General features: G+C 32.9%; 1 non-coding gene across 1 annotated transcript; it reads right to left on the bottom strand.

Annotated features, from left to right (window-relative positions):
- Positions 1-8831: 8831 nt before the first annotated feature.
- On the bottom strand, positions 8832-8938 carry LOC121205139 (small nucleolar RNA R71). The gene has a single exon (XR_005900223.1). It is a non-coding gene; the product is annotated as a small nucleolar RNA R71 (small nucleolar RNA).
- Between the last annotated feature and the right edge of the window lie 9806 nt (positions 8939-18744).

Here is an 18744-nt window from a genome sequence, read left to right as displayed (position 1 = left end):
ATGAGTTATTTTATTGTTAAATAGATTAAATTAATGCTATATTATTAAAAAGGAAATAAATTTTTTTATTTTGTTTTTTTAATAGTAATAATAATTACACTAATTTGATACAATTAGAGAAATCTAACAAATAATTTCACCTAACATTGAACATAATACGAAGGAAAATAAAACATATCACCAAAAAATTTAAAAATACAATATAATACATGAATATCTACACGAATGTATTAAATTTTATATAATCCATGATATAAATTGTTAACTTAAATTTTAGGTTAATGCATTATTTACTCCCAAAGTTACATCCAATTATTAGTTTAGTGCTTAAAGTATTTTTTTATCAATTTGATATTTGAAGTTTTTAACCGTATATTACTTTATTTTAATTTTTAACGGTGTTACAAAAAAGATGATGTTGCCTGCTCTCAGCATGTCACATCGCTCAATTCCTATTTTTCAAAAAGAAATTTTAAAAAATTTAAAAAATGGGAAAAATCAAAGAAAATAGAAAAAATCGGCAAAAAAATCTCAAAAGATTTAAATATTTTAAAAGCTATAAAAAATATTATGTGAAATTCTCATAAATAAAAAAAATATTTACTTTGATTTTTTTAATAACACATTAAATAAAAAGAGTAAACACATAAAATATAAATTATTTTTAAAGTTTTGGGAATTTTACATGACTTTCTATATTTTTTGAAATTTTAAATGTGATTTTTTTTTATTTTCTTTGATTTTTTTCCCATTTTTGTAATGTTGTCAATGGCACAATTGGAAATTTCAAGTATCAAATTAATTAAAAAAATTTAGGTACCAAAATGATAAATAAATATAATTTTGAAAGTAAATAATATATTAACCCTAAATTTGATATAAACATACAATATTTTAAACATGGAGATATATAAAAAAACAAAAGTACTGAAATTGAATAATTGTTTATAAAATTTTAACCAACAAATATTTACTTGCTCAAATTCACAGTCCCTCAAAACCTTCACTTTGTTTTTTTAAGTAATTACATAAATGTTGATACAATTATTGGAAAGTTTTTTTTAGATTATTTAATTTTAAAATATTACAAAATGATTATTAGACTTATTATTTTATTTTTTTAGTTCAAAACCATTAAAATACTAATAGTTTGCTAATATGGTAATTAAGTTAATGACATGTAATTTTTAACCATTAATTTTTTCACATGATTTCCAAGTCATTTTATATTTTTTTTATAAGCTCCAACTTCATATTTTTTAAACGAGTTGATTGATGAGTATATATTTGATTTCCATGTGTTTTAAGAACTTTGATAACTCATTCATGCAGGGTTTTAATTTATGAGTCGACTCGTTTAAAGAAGATGAAGTTGGAGCCTCACCCAAAACGGACCATTTTGGATTTAAAATGATTTGAAAATAATGTGAAAAAAATTAATGTTTAAAAGCCACATGTAATTAATTTAACTTCCATGTCAACAAATTGTTAGTATTTTAATGATTTTGGATTTAAAAAAATGATAAATTAAGTAATTATTTTACAATTTTTTAAAATTGAATCACGCAATAAGAGATTTTCTAATAATGGAATGAATATTTATATAATTTACTATTTTTTAAAGTTTTTTTATAAACCATTTTTTTTTAATTTTGCTTAAGATACCTTTTGTCAACATCATTTTGGCATATATACGATATTGATGTCAATTGTCGTGGATGATCAAATAGCTATGCATTTTTCGCATCAACTTACAACTTATTGTGTTTTATGATTTTTTATCAAAAAATGTCTCACGGCTTAAAACATCAAACGTTAGTATACAATTGATGTGAAATTTACAACTTTACGGCTATGACATCCTCTCTACTTCAATAAAGATTAACCGTCACTGTCGCACTATTACTACTTTTACCTAATTTTAATAATATAAAATTTTAATTTCAGCATCTAAATTTTATATTTTTATATTTTTATCTCGACCTTAATGGTAAATTTCTAATTTCATCCATCCAAATAATTTTTTGAGAACTCTTTGAATACATAAAAAAACCTTATAAATGAAAATCTAATATGCTCGTATTAAATGTATATAAATATATATATATATGAAAGTCACATCCCGAGTCCAACTAAAATAATATGTTTTTGGTTGTGTGATAGAGCATGTAATGTATGATGCAGCTACTGGCTAGGCAATGGAGATTCTGATGGATATGGGAAGGCCAAGTAGATAGTCTTTTTGTTTGGTTCCATTCTGCTTTTTAATGAAATGTTGCTATATAGTGTCCTGGCCTTTGCCATCTTGCAAAGACAATTTAATTCATCCATCCAATTTTGTAGGGTTGGATAAGCCCCCAAATATATTCCTCTCACACTGCCAAATCCAATGCTTAACCTATCATTAGAACTATTCTCTTTCTTTTTGTTTAGCTAATTCAGTATACAAATGTGTCATTGAAGCTAATCTAAATGATGGCTCTCACATAATTTCTATCTAAAAAGGTTTTTTTTTTGTTAAAAATGTTTTTGAAGTTTATAATTTCAAAGTGGTAATTTAAAAATTGAAAAAAAAAATCTATAGCTTTGAGACTAAAACCTAAGGGAGTGGTTTTAAAATTTAACTAGGTTTAACGATTTTGTAATGAACAAGGAAAGCGAAATAAGGTAGAGGAAGGAGAGAAGCCCTTTCTCAAGGGGATAATATTCGTGATTTGTCCCTTTTCATTCAACACTCTCCTTTATTTACTTTTCTTCTCCAAGTATCTTAATGGGCTAGTTTTATATTATATTGGGTGGTGGATAATACTTGTGATGTGTCTTTTTTGTCCAACGCTGTCCCTTATTTAATCTTGTTATCTAAGTATCTTAATATAGTGGGCTGACTTTATATTAAATTGTTTTATGAATTATATTTATGATTTGTTCTTTTGCCCAATACTATCCTTTATTTATTTTTATTCTCCAAGTATCTTAACGGAATGGGCTGGTGGATAATTCTTGTTATTTGTGTCTCTGGTCCAATATTATCCTTATTAATTCATGTTCTCCAAATATCCTAACATTAACTGACCTTATTAATGCTTGAAGGTATAACAATTACTAATCATATTCACAACATTTTCTTTAATTTCCTCGAATCACATGTCCTCATTCTTGATGTTATATAATATGTACATATATATATTGATGAAGGGAGGAACTAAGACCAATGCAACAATGGAAAGCCAATCAATTCCACCATGAAACAAAAAAAAATGTAGTTTTAAAGCAATCTCATGATCTTGCAAACTTAAAATGTAATTCATGTGTTGAGTATTTTTCTACTGTATCCTATTGAAGAGGATAATCAAGTATTTATATACACGGTTATTGTTCATGGAACTGACATTCTAGGTAGGCTCCATGCATGCTGACACGTGTACTACTCTAGACTTAACATATGTTCACCAATTTGCCTATTGTACTTTGTGATCTCTACACACGAACTCACTGGTGTATGTGAACTAAGCTCTCGAACCACCTTTGCGAGCCTTTCTAGCAAACCCCCACTGTGAGACCTACGTGTATCCAACTAGTAGGGTCCATGTACAGGTCGTGGGTAGGTAATCCGAATTATGCCTTGTCTCGGATTGGTAATCAGAAATACATAACAAAATTCATGAACCTGTGACCAGAAGAAGCATCAACCAAACATCAATAAAAGGCAAAGGGAAAGTGTCTTTGGGGCATTCCTTGTTTAGGTTGGTAAAATCAATACACATCCTCCACTTGTTGCTCGCCTTTTGTACCATGATCACATTTGAAACCCAATCTATATATTCAACTTCCCTAATAAACCTTGTTGACAACAATTTAGCTACCTCCTGCCTTATGGCTTCCACTACCTGCGAAGCAAACCTCCTCTTTTTCTATTTAACCGGCTTCACTTTAGGTAGCACATTTAGCCTATGGACAATTACTTGTGGGTCTATCATTGGCATATCTACTGCTGACCAGGCAAAAACATCGGAGTTTGCCTTTAAACACTGAACCAAAGTGCAATTTTCTTTAGGTGGCAACGTTGATGCAATCCTTATTGTCCTTTCCTCATCGTCATAGAATAACTGCAAAGTCTCGGTGTGCTCTACCACTTCAGGATTTTTACTTCTTTTTTCATTCCTCGCATCTAGGTTGTCCAAGTCTAAGGCTTAACTACTTAACCTTGATTGCTGCAAACTCTGTCCTTCGGATGTGGGTTCTCGTATTTATCTTATAGACAACATATGACATTGCCTTGCTGTCCGCTGGTTGGATCGCATGAACCCGACCCCTATCCTCGTTGGGAACTTGACATTTATACAAAATGTTGCTACCACCATATTTTCCATCCTCATTATCAAACGTTCAAAAATGGCGTTATATGCCATAGGATGGTTCATAACAAAAAATTGAACATACTCTGTAGTTGTATGCTCACCGTCTCCCAAGGTGATTGGCAAAGTGATAGAACCTTTCACTTCGACTGGGTGGTTTCCAAAACCATACAATGGGCTAGCCTTAGATAAAACCTGTTCATTCAAACCCATATTTTGATAAGCCTCCTAGGTTAGAACCTCCACCGCACTCCTACTGTCAACAAGTATCCTCTTAACTTCAAAACCTGTGACCGTTGCAGATACAGCCATTGGGTCATTTCCTTCCTCGTCGCACACTAATTCTTCATCATCATTACCAAACTCAACATTTTACTTTCCCTGCTGGCGCTACCTCTTGGGTGCATTAACTGACATTACACTCCTCATATGAGCTTTCCTCTTTATATTAGAACCTACCCAATCCTCATCTATCCCACAATCACATAAATAGTACCTCTAACCTTCTGCTTACCCTTGGGATCGCCACGAGAACTTTGACCCTACTGAGTAGTACCTTGATCCACAAACTCTGCGAGCTCACCATTCCTTACCGCCTTCTCATAGCATCTTTCAAAGTAAAACAATCCTTAGTTTTGTGACCCACGTCATTATAGAAAGTACACATATCTCTAGAATTTAACCTCCTTGTACTGTGCCTCTTAGGAGATATATTGGGTAAGATGCCAAAATTCTTCACCTAGTTCAAAATATAAGCACGATTAGCATTCAAAGGAGTATAGATTTCAAACTTTCCTTGAGGGATGTACTTCCTTGTATGTTTAGGCTGAGATATCTGAGGAGCCCTAGGTAAATCATTTTGCTGCTGCATTCTCTACTACTTATTGCTTCATGTACGCAAAGCCTGATTGGGCAGTCCCTGTCTATTAAGAGCTCATTCTCTATTTCTGAATTGTCTGGCGTCTCTTTGAAATGTGCCACGCATCACCCTTTTCATCTCTTCTACTTTTACAAACTTATAGGCTCATTCATATAAGTCTACCAAACTTTGAGGCCTGTTATCAGTGAAGGAATATTGTACGTACTTATTTTGTATTCTCATAATAAAGGCATCGATGGCCTACTAGTCTTCAAGTTTTTTCACATTCAGTGTTGCCACATGAAATTGTTTCACATAGTCCTAGAGAGACTCTCATTCTCTTTTTTTTATTCACAACATTAATCCCATAGGAGTGCTCATGATTGTCCTGTGGGTTTTGAACCTTCCCAAAAACATCTGACCCAATTGAGAAAAAACTTCGGATAAAGCCATTGGGAAAGGACAAGTACCAATCCTTTATTCATTTGAACATATCCTTCGGAACCTTAAAATCAGATGGCAAACTCACTATTTCTATCATCGAGGCCAAAATATTGTTGGAACAGAAAAACTAGTCCATGTCCTGAGACTTAGGATGTAAAGCCCTCACATCTCGCGATAATGCATCCATCTCATTCTGTCATTCTTTTGTATGCAAGCCTAGACCTTCTTCCTGCATGGTTACATTATCATGAAAATTGGAGTTACCAGATTGTACCTTTCTTTTGAGCTTCTCATTCTACTTTAATAGCTTCTGTTGGAAAGTCTGTTGTTGTTCAAACCTTGCATTCTACAAAGCCATTTGTTCTTTTATCACCCTCATTTACTCTTAAAGAGCAAGAAACTACTATGGTGATGCTTCTTGACTAGAATAAAGTGGTGGTCCATGCTCGGAAGGAAGGTTTAAGTCAAATGGGCTTGAAACTCTCGGGTGAGCTACACTACCTAGGTTTTCTGATCGATCAGAAAACTAGCCGGCAAACAAGTATGTCTCAATGGGTTGACTGTCAGAACCTGAGGCTCTGGCTTGTCCAGATAAAATTTTAATGAGGAAATTTTCATTTGGGTGAGCCATCATGATTCTTCAAACTGAAAGAAATCTATTGATCGAAAGTCAGTCCACGCTCACTAGAAACACGAAAATATGCACACTTTTTCATGCACTTTTAAACTCAAATTCATGCAGCTGTGATAAAATTCTTGTCGAAAAATATATAATAATTATAAAATAATTAAATTGCACTCAAATTATGAAAATTTTGAATTTTAATTAATTTTATATTAAATTTTGATTAATTTTGATTTTTTTCGACAGATTTGCACAAAGGGTGAAAAATAACTCAGCAGACATTACTAGAAGCGCAAAACCAAGAAGCAATTTTGAAGTATCAAGGCGAATTAAATTTTCAGCCTAAGACGGTCCAAATTATGTGTATTAATTCATAATATAATTAATTTTAATTTTAATCCAATTTAATTTGGGTTAAATAAATTATTGTTAATTAATTATGAAAAAGGGTTCAGTTGAGTTGAACTGAGAAAATCGATCCAACCGAGCACTGGGTGGTCCAAAACTATTCCACATGCTGACCCAATCAGCTTGTTTGGCTGATTATTTGGCTTGCAAAATAACCCTTGAATACTCCTTCGATTTGCATTCAAAACCCTCCACTATTCATGCTTTTCAAGACTTGACCTTACCTAAAAATAGCATGTTTGAAATCTTCAAACATGCCACACGTGTGGCCGGCCATGGAGGAAGTCTTTGGCTGCTGATTTTGGCTATTTTTAGCAGCCTTCTCAACCTATAAATACCCCTTGGCTGCTCACTTCAAACACATCTCAAACCCATTCATTTCTTCACTTCTCTTTCACTTTTCTCTATTCATTCCCTTCCACCGTTCTTCATTTTCTTCTCCCATTCCCTTGTCGATTTCACCTCTTAAAAAAGAGTTATTAAACCACCATTTGGAGTAGTATTCAAATGTTTGTGGAAGCCTCATTCAACAAGAACAAGCAGAGAAGGAGGAGTGGAGCAAATTAGTCAAGCCTCGAAGAAACACCGGATTTGATTCTTGTTCCCTATCCTTTTAATTTTGTTGTTATGATGAATATGTATATGAATATTTGTGATGTTGATATGTTTAATTTAATTAATATGGCTTAAATTTAATTCTTTTTAGGCTCATTGCTTTTTGTCTACTTGAGTTATTAAAATTGTGTTTGTGTTGTTCTAGGCTTCGGTAAGATGTTTGATTAAGTAAAACCATGACGTTATTCTTGCATTACAATTGTAAGGTAACTAATGAATTAATTATTTAAACAGATTGAAATTTTAATTAATTGACATGATACTTAATCAGTGCATGTTTAATCATCTAAGGTAGCTGAGGGTTAAATTAGCAACGGTATCTAATGATACATTAGCCTTGCATAACTTGCAAGATTTTTGTGATTAAACTGTTTCAAGGTAGAAATACATTGTTACCTCACGTAATCTTTTATGTGCTTATGAGATTGAATTAATTTTTTGAATTGGCATAGAGATATGTACAAGAGATTATTTTAATTTCATAAGTATGTATGTGCATTAACACATTTGCTTATTAAAAATTGTTTAATCGGTTGAATTGACGTAGAGATATAGTCAAAAGATAAATGGATTTTGGTAGGTAAGTATGTTCATAAGTTAGTAAATTACCAAGTTGCTGTGAATTTATTCGTAACAACATGAACACGAGTTTAATAATTCTAAGTTAAGAAATGTAATTAATCTAACACAATTATGTCATCTTGATTAAAATCATTTTTTGAAATCGTGCATTGGAACTTTTATTTTGTTTTTATATATTTTACTTTGATAAAATCCTAGTTTTTAATCACCTCTTCAAATTAATATATTTTTCTTCACCAAAGTGTTTTTAAAATTGCATTTATAAATTATTCTTTTCACAATCCCTGTGGGTACTATAACTCGACATTTTCTTGTCACTTTATTACTTGTTGCGATTGTGTACACTTGCACATTTCCGTAATTTCAAGTTTTTGGCGTCGTTGCTAAGGATTATTTTAAAAATTCATTATTTCTGAATTTGTTAATTTTGCATTTTGGTTTATTTTTCTGTTCAATTTTGAACTTAATTACTTTTTCCGTGTTTATTTTAGGTGTCCATAAGTATTGATCGAATTATCGATTTACTCCCTGTAGACCCAAAGATAGAAAGAACTTTTGACAATGAAGAAGACAAGCAAGTTAGAGAAGGACTGAAGATATGAACTTTAAAAATTTGAATCAAGGAAACAGAGGAAACCCTGCTTAAAATCGAGGTACAATAGTTTGAGCTGAAGCCAGTCATGTTCCAGATGCTTTAGACAGTAGGCCAATTCAGTGGAATACCTACCGAAGATCCTCATCTTCACTTAAGACTGTTTATAAAGGTGAGCGATTTAAGTTAGCCGAAGTACCTGAAGATGCACTATGATTGAAGTTGTTCTCATATTCGCTAAGGGATAGAGCTCGAGCATGGTTGAACTTATTGCCTCCAAATTCAATTTCCACATGGCAAGAGTTAGCAGAAAGATTCCTCATGAAGTATTTCCTGCCTAGCAAGAATGCTAAGTTGAGGAACGAGATTATTGCTTTCCAACTAATGGATGACGAGTCCTTGTATGTGGCATGGAAAAGGTACAAAGAATTATTATGAAAGTGCCCTCATCATGGAATCCCACATTGCATCCAACTTGAGACGTTTTATAATGGTCTCAATGCTCACATGAGGATGACAGTGGACGCTTCTGCTAATGGTGCTCTCCTTTCTAAGTCTTATAATGAGGCTTATGAAATCATTGAGAGGATTGCTAGCAACAATTATCAATGGCCAACTAGTCAAGCAACGTCAGGAAGACGAATTGCTGGAATACATAAAGTAGACGCTTTCACGTCATTCACATCTCAGTTATCCTCAATATCCTTAATGCTTAAAATTTTTACCATTAATGGGTTTAATAAATTTATAGCACAGCCATCGAATCAATTTGAAAATGTAGCCTGTGTCTACTGTGGGGAAGGACATCTGTTCGAAGAATGTCCATCGAACCCAGGATCCGTGTATTACATGGGTAACCAGAACCAAAACCAAGGAAAGTAAGGACTACAATCCAATTCCTATAACCCATCGAAGCGAAACCACCCTAATTTCTCCTAGAGTAACCAAGGGGTTGGACCCAGTAACACATACGTGCAACCTAGACCGACCCATCCACCTATTTTTACCCAACAAGTTCAGAAACAACCTCAAGTTGAACCATCCAATGGCTTAGAAAACTTGTTGAAGGCATACATAGCCAAGAATGATACCTTAATCCAAAGCCAAACAGCTACATTGAAAAAACTAGAAAACCAAATGGGCTAGCTTGCAACTGAACTTAGAAACTGACCACAAGGTGCTTTACTTAGTAATACAGAGAATTCAGGAAATCCAGGGAAGGAGCATTGTAAAGCATTGATATTGAGGAGTGAAAAGACATTAAAGCCCAACACCGTCGAAGTTGAAGAGGAGCTAACTGATGCTTAAGACTCAGAGGAAGTTCAACCGAGTGTTGAAATTTTAGTTTCACCAAAACCAGAATCTGCAAAACCTCATAAGGTAATTTCTGAACCAATCAGTTTTGATAAACTAACAACTTCGTTAGATGCAGAATTACCATAGAAGATGAATCAACCAGTTCTAGTAAAGAAGCCTGCACTATCCTACCCTCAAAGACTTCAGAAGCAGAAGTAGGAAGTTCAATTTAAGAAGTTTGTACTCAAGCAACTTCATATCAACATCCCGTTGGTTGAAGCACTTGAACAAATCCCGAACTACATCAAATTCATGAAGGATATCTTGTCAAAAAATGAAGACTTGGAGAATTTGAGACGATAGTCCTGACAAAGGAATGTAGTGCATATCTTCAAGATAAACTACTCTCAAAGTTGAAGGATCCTGGATGTTTTACCATACCTTGCAACATTGGAGCAACATATTGTGGTAAGACACTGTGATTTGGGTGCGAGTATCAACTTGATGACTATGTAAATATTTAGGAAGTTGGGGATAAGTGAATTTAAACCTACTATGGTTACACTTCAATTAGCAGATCGATCCTTAGTACATCCAGAAGGAAAAATCGATGATGTATTGGTATGTGTAGACAAATTTATTTTCCCTATTGACTTTGTTATCCTAGACTTTGAAGCAGAAAAAGAAGTGCCAATTATCCTAGGAAGGCCTTTCCTAGCAATTAGAAGGACCCTTATTGATGTGCAGAAGGGCGAGCTTACTATGCGTGTTCAGGACGACCAAGTAACATTTAATGTTTTTAAGTCTATGTAATTTCTTGACACAATTGATGATTGTTCTGCAGTGTCCAATTTAGAGGAATTAATCATGGAAAAGGAACTCAAATATGTTGGGGACCCATTGGAACAAATTTTGACATCAGACTCTCCAAGTGATGAATAGGAAAATGAATACTTAGCTTTGCTAGAAGCTAATCAAAGAGGACTTAATCAGCAATACCGCTTTGAATCTTTGGAGTTAAAGAATAGGGATTATGCCTAACCAAAAGCATCAATCAAAGGGCCACTTAAATTAAAACTGAAGGTACTTTCCTCACATTTAAAATATGTTTATTTAGGTAACGCTTATACTTTTCCTGTGATTGTTTTAACAGAGTTAACCATTGAGCAAGAAGAGAAACTCATCCTAGTATTGAAACAATTCAAGAAGACTATCAGATGGACTATAACCAATATTCACGGCATTAGTCCGTCTGTATGCATACACAAGATCATCTTAGATGATAGCAAAAAATGGACTATTGATGGACAACGAAGATTGAACCCCATCATGAAGGACATGGTAAAGAAAGAAATCATCAAGTGGTTAGATGCGGGTATAATCTACCCCATCTCAGACAATTCATGGGTAAGTCTGTCTAATGTGTGCTAAAGAAATGAGGTATTATGGTCATTGAGAACGAGAATAATGAGTTGATACTGACTAGAATGGTTAAGGGATGGAGAATTTACATTGATTACCAGAAACTGAATAAGGCAACTAGGAAAGATCACTTTTCTTTGTCGTTTTTGGACCAGAAGCTGGATAGACTCGCAGGGCAAGATTATTACTATTTTCTTAATGGTTACTCGAGATATAATCAGATTATAGTAGCATCGGGAAGATCAACACAATATAACATTCACCTACCTGTACGGTACATTTGCATTTAGACGCATGCCATTTGGTTTATGTAAGGCGCCTGCTACATTTCAAAGATGTATGATGTCTGTTTTTACTGATATGGTTGAGAAATACTTGAAAGTCTTTATAGATGATTTTTCGGTATTCGAAGATACATATGATGATTGCCTAGCCAATCTACCAAGGTACTAAGGCGATAAAAAGAAACAAACCTCATACTTAACTGAGAAAAGTGTCATTTCATGGTACGAGAAGGTATTGTTCTAGGGCATCGGATAGTGAGACATGAAATTGAGGTAGATAAAGCAAATGTAGATGTTATTGAGAAACTCCCACCTCCAACATCTGTAAAGGGTGTTAGAAGCTTTTTATGCCACGTCGGTTTCTATCAAAGATTTATCAAGGACTTCTCCAAAATTGCTAAACCCTTATACTGATTATTGGAGAAGGAAAAGATGTTCAAATTTGATAAGAAGTGCTTAAAAGCTTTCAAAGATTTGAAGAGTCAGTTAGTTTCGACACCCATAATCGTCACACCAGACTGAGATTTATCATTTGAATTGATGTGTGACGCAAGTGACTTCGTGATAGGAGCTATCATGGGCCAACGAAGGAACAAAGTTTTTCATCCTATCTACTACGCAAGTCAGACTCTGACAAAAGCTCAATTGAATTATATGGTAAAAGAGAAAGAGTTACTTGCTATTGTGTTTTCTTTGGACAAGTTTCAATCTTATCTTTTAGGTACCAAAGTGACTGTCTATGTGGACCATTCGACAATTAAGTATTTACTTGCCAAGAAAGACACTAAGCCAAGATTGATCCGATAGGTACTTCTACTTCAAGAGTTCGATCTAGAAATTCAAGATCGAAAGGGAGTAGAAAACCAACTAGCAGACCATTTGTCCAGATTGAAGCTACAAGAACGGAATTCCCCACTTACACTCATTCAAGAGACATTTCCAGATGAACACATACTGAAGGTAAATCATGTTTGTAATACCCCTTGGTTTGCTGATATTGCTAACTATTTAGCCTGTGGTTTGATGCCAATTGCTAAGATGTATCATCAAAAGAAAAAGTTTCTTCACGATGTGAAGTACTATTTTTGGAGAACCATACTTGTTTAAAAAGTGTGCAGATCAAATGATCAAAAGATGCATGTCAGAAACTAAAATACATAAGATTCTATTGTTAATCCGATCCGAGTGAGGGATACTTCGGAGGTACATGTATTGCAGCCAAATTATTACAAGCTGGATTCTTTTGGCCAACAGTATTCAAAAACGCGTATGCTTACGTAAAGATTTGTGATTAATGTCAAATGGTTGGAAATGTCACCAACAGAAATAAGATGCCCCGGACAAAAATTCTTGAGGTAGAGTTATTCGATGTTTGGGGTATTGAATTTCTCGATCCTTTCCCTCCATCTTTTGGTCACAAGTATATATTGGTAGCAGTAGACTACGTGTCTAAATGGGTTGAGGCCGAGGCATATCCGAAAAATGATGCTAAGGTTGTGATGAAGTTTTTGCAGAAGCATGTGTTCACAAGGTTTGGAACCTCGAGAGCTATCATCAGTGATGAAGGGTCCCATTTTGTGAACAGATGGTTGAAATGGTTACTCGACAAAAATGGAGTGAATCACAAGGTTGCCACAGCTTACCATTCGTAGACAAATGGGCAAGCTGAACTGGAAAACAAAGAGATCAAAGGCATACTTGAGAAGGTAGTTTGCTCGAACCGATGAGATTGGTCCAAAAGACTAGATGATGCTTTATGGGCCTACAGGACAACATACAAGACACCTTTAGGGATGTCACCCTATTGGTTGGTCTTTGGGAAAGCTTGTCATTTGCCCTTGGAGTTAGAGCACAAAGCTTACTGGGCTCTCTAACAACTCAACCTGGATCTTAAGCTTGCTAAAGAGAAACAAATGTTCCAACTCAACAAGTTAGAAGAATTTTTAATGTTCTCATACGAGAATGCCAAATTACTCAAGGAAAGACTCAAGAGATGGCATGACAAGCACATTCGGGTTCGAGAATTTGAAGCAGGTCAGCAAGTCTTGTTATTCAATTCCAAATTAAGGTTATTTCCAGGTAAGTTAAAATTATGTTGGTCCAGTCCATTAACAGTCAAAATTACGTTGGTCCAATCCATTTACGATTCACTAAGTTTATCCATACGGAGTTGTTGAACTTCAAATTAAGGGAGGTAATTTTCGAGTCAATGTTCAGCACCTAAAACATTACTGGGGGGATAAAATTGAACAGGATCAAATCTCATTCATTTTATCATATATTTAATTTTTCTTGTTTTTCTTTTTAAATAAATGATTTAGGGTATATTTTCGGGATTAGTATGTTTAAATAAATTCTATCTAGGAGATTGGAACTTAAACGGGACCGCTTGTGACCCCTCCAATCTCTTCTGGGAATTGATTTTAACATAACCTTCCAAGAAATTATTCCCTAAATGGAAAAATAAATTTTTAGTGTTTCAAATAAAAGCGTAAATTTTGATCCAAGTTTTAATTGCAACTCAATTTCAAATTTTCTTTAAGTCCATGTACTTAATTGAACTATTCTCAAAATTTGGTTGCTCTTTTTGTAAATATTAAAAATTAGATGTCTCTTTTTGTAAATATTTTCAAAAGGCATATAAAATAAATGTTTTAAATTTAATTTAATAAATAAGATGATAATAACTAGTATATAATTATATTAATATAATATATTAATTATTATCAACTTTGCATAGAATTAGGATTAATTTAAATTTGATCATATTTTAGTTAACAAGTTTTTATTTTAATAAATTAATAGAAAATAATAATTTAATATGCATTATATTAATTATTAATTATTGTTAACTCTATGTAGAATTAGAACTTAGAATATTTTAATTATTAATTTGTTCTAAGAATTCTAATTAAACTCCTACTCCCTTCACTATAAATTTCACCCATCTTTTCCTTTTTTCACTCCTCCCTCCATCAATCCTAGCATCCAAAACCCACCAAATATCGAATCACCTAGTGCCGAACTCTCTAACTACTCACACCGTGCCTTGCTACTTGTACCAACACCTTTGCCTGTCGCACCACACCATCAAGACACCCTACAACCATCCCTAAACCAACCTCTTTTGCTTTATATTTATTTTCGTTGAGTTCTTAACTTCTATAAAAAGGTGGTAAGACAAGTTTTTCTCCTAAATTTCAATTTTATTTAATTATTTAAAATTTAAAATTATTAAATTATTAATATTTTATACTAATTAAATTTTTGAGAAAATATTTGTTCTATCTTATGATCAGGTTAATCATGCCTCGCAAAAGAACTTGTGCCTCTGCTCGAATTGACGAATAACAAAATAAATTCCATTGTGAATAAGCCACAGCAAGATACAAAAGCGTTTTCTAAAATCAACAGATGCACCCAGAAAAAGACTTTACGCTGAAAGAAAGCAACTATATCGATTTCATGGCGCGCATTTGACAAATTGCTAAAGCTCTCAATTAGGAGTTATTTTATGAGAAAAGACCGAGTGCAGATGAGGAGTTAGTTCGTGAATTTTACGTAAATTTGACCTCAAGCGAATTGACAGAAGTTTCTATTCGCGGAATCAAGGTATCAATAACCTCAAACCCTAATAATGAATTCCTTAAATTACCCAATTTCAAAGACAACGAATATTCTTCCTTGATGAGCAATATTGAGTTTGAATATATGCAAGAAATTCTCGAGGAACTTACAGTTCTAGGTTCTAAGTGGATTTTGTCAAAGCAAGGAATTTAGACTTGTCGTAGAGAATATTTGACACAACTAGCGAAGGTATGGATCTATTTTTTTCGATTTAGCCTTATGCCTATTTCACATGGGACTACAATTTCATTAGAGTGAATGGTCTTATTATACTTGATTTTAATTGGAAAGACCATTGATGTGGGAAAAATATTCCTGAGAGAAATATAGAATTGTGTTGCTAGACGACCTAGCCCAGCTTACTTTCCCTTTACGATAACAAATTAGTGCGTGAAAGCTAAAATTCTTGCAAATGTAAAGAAGACATGTTATAGCTAGGGCACAATCACAGATTGGGACCTCTACTAAATAGCCGGAGACTCTGTTCTACAGCAACAAGTTGAAGGAAGCGAGGATCTCGAAGAAGAAGAAGAAGATCCCATAGAGATCGAACCAATGCAGTAAGCTAAAATCCCTAATAAGGTAGAACCAATGGAACCAATAACCGAACCTGACGTCGCAACTTCAATGTTCAGGACTCAATCATCTCGCCCAGATCTTTGAGATGAACTGTCAAAGTTGATGGACATAATGCAACATATGCAGTGGCAGCAACAGGCTTATTGGAGATATTCAAAAATACGTGATGACTCAATAAGAAATGCTCTTACGAAAATCTAATAGCCCTTAACCTTATCTGTCGCCAGAACAAGGTTACAGAGCATTATCGAACATTTCAGAATAAATACGAAAAATTATATAATAATATAACATACACATCATAATTTAATCATAATCTCCCTTTAATGAGCTATCGAGGCCCACATGGTCTGGTCACATGCTCATGTGCCAAGCTGTGTGCACTCAAAATGAGCTTTATACATCAAGTTTACCAACCCTGCAAATCTTGAACCTCAAGTAACACAAAAACCAAACATTCAATCAATCCAAAACACGTTCAAATACATTTAAAACATGTCTAATTAATCATCCTAAGTACCTAACCAATGTACTCTTATAGGTATTTCACACATACTAACCAAATCAATCCAATTAAAACTCATTCAAACCAATTCTAATTTCATACAAATTTACTATTGAAACTTATCATTTGATAACTTTAACATTTCATATATTTATAACTAACCATTATCATATTACAACATTATTTACAAACATTTCTCAAAATGACAAACACAACATCCTAGGTACATGCCGTTTACCAAAAATAAATGTACTTCACCACAATGAGTTTGGGATCAGCCTTGGATGCTGATTCAACGTTCTGACTTTAACCTAACTTGCGCACAGAAACAAACTGTACACTGAGTATAAACTCAGTGGTATTTCTATAATCCAAATACTTATTAAACAAAAATGTTCAATACTATATATCTAAACATACATAACAAAAATCATTTAACAAGTAATCAATTTCATAACATATCATTCATAACACTTTCAATTCTCATCTCTTATTATTTTAATCTCATGATTGATAATCAAATAACTTTTCTCAATAGAATACACATATCATTTCACTATATCAATAATCATTTCATGAACTCATTGGTTCATACATTTCAATTTCATAATTCAATTCAATATCTCAATCCAATTCATATTCAAAATCATCCAATATCATTCGTATTGTCAGTTCGTTTATTTACCCTTATTAACAAGACTCGGACTTTGACGAATACACGGATCCAACCAAAACATACCAGTATGGCACCTAGTGCCTCATCAGATAATTCAAAGTAATAAGTTGATACCCAGTGTCTCATCGGCCATGCCGAAGTAAGTTGATACCCAATACCTCATCTAATTTATCCGAAGTAATAGTTTGACACCCAGTGTCTCATTGACTCGAAGTCGAAGTATCCTTGAACTCTTCCAATCCTATGGCATGCCAACTATATCCGACTTAGCCCGATACAGTTAATAGGGTTTTCAATCACATTTCAATTTCCAATCAATACATATTCAATAATCACACATATACTCATAATTCAATTCAATTTAATACATTTCAATACCAATACTCACCTCAATTCCACTTACCATAAATATAATAATAAATATGACAATTAATAATTAACTTCGGATTATAGAAATACAAACTGTAATTCTCGAATTACTCCTCGATAATTTGTCTTTTTCTTTCTTAGCCGAGGTCTTCGGCTCAATGTTAGCTACGAAAATAAAACAATTAAAATTTATCAATACAACACAATTTCACATTAAATATTTCAATTTATACTCAACTTTTGCCTAAATTCCAATTTAGTCCTTAATAAAATCTAGCCTTATTTTCTTCACAATTTTATTGTTTATTTTCATTCAATTACCACATAAAACTAATTTCAACTCTCTAATTTAACCATAAAACCTTAATTTTAATTTTTTTTCAATTTAGTCCCTATTACTCAAAATTTATGATTAATTTTACAATTCAATCTCTTTTCCACTTCTAACTTGAAATTCTATCAATTTAACCCCTAACACTTAAATTTATTCAACATGAACAAGATATAAAAATTTACTAGTTTTCAAAATTTCAACTTAATCAAGTAGTATTTTGTTCTAGGATTTTAAAAACATCAAAATTACAAGAAAAGTTGTTAAATTGACTTACCAATTAAATTTTGAACCTTAAAACCCTAGTTTTCCCCTTTCTTTTTCTGTCTTTCTTTTTCTTCTTTTTTCCCCCTGTTTCGTTCCCAATTCTATTTCTTTTTCTTTCTTTTGTTTTCTTTCTTTTATTTTATGTTATTACATTATTATATTATATTATTATATTATTATAATAATTATTACTTAAATAATAAGTAAATATATATGTATTACAAATGTATGTATGTATTTATTACACATGTATTTTACCATTACCATACAATTTCCAAATTTTGGTTTATTTATTTATTTAGTCCCTTAATTTTTTCTCTATTCTATAATTCAACTTTTACCCTTTATTCAATCTAGTCCTTATGCCTAATTACTCTTAATTCAAGCTAATTCACCTAGCTAAAATCTATTTAACTACACAATTAACTTCATAAATATTTTTATAAATATTTACCAATCCGTTTGTCAAAATCGGAGACCCAAAAATTCACTTTTCGATATCCGTAAATTCTACGTCGTTACAAAAATATACAATGACTCGTTTATTTTTGTGCCTGAGTTTCCAGATTTCATATTTGAACCATGGATCCACTATCGAAGAGGGAGCGAAGCAATTCATGCAAAAACAAAGACGATGGAGCAAAAGATGAGTCGAATTCGAAGGGATCTGCAAATAAATAAAAATGGGGGGATCTTGACTTTATTTTATTTCCGTTCTTAGGTTATTTAATAGGATTAGGTTTTATTAGAAATTTTTATTTTCACATGATAAAACAAGTGGTGGAAATCATAAATAAAAATGAACCAGTTGCAAAGTACAAAGTGTGGCAATAGATATATACATGTCTAGGATTGGATCTAGAGAGAGCTTGGTACTTAAGCTGTCAAATTGACTCACCTCCTCTTTT

Source organism: Gossypium hirsutum, chromosome A08 (genome assembly GCF_007990345.1).
Source record: "Gossypium hirsutum isolate 1008001.06 chromosome A08, Gossypium_hirsutum_v2.1, whole genome shotgun sequence".
NCBI classification, from domain to species: Eukaryota; Viridiplantae; Streptophyta; class Magnoliopsida; order Malvales; family Malvaceae; genus Gossypium; species Gossypium hirsutum.
The sequence above is the reverse complement of the archived record's forward strand: the minus strand, read 5'-3'. Positions and strand labels throughout refer to the sequence as shown.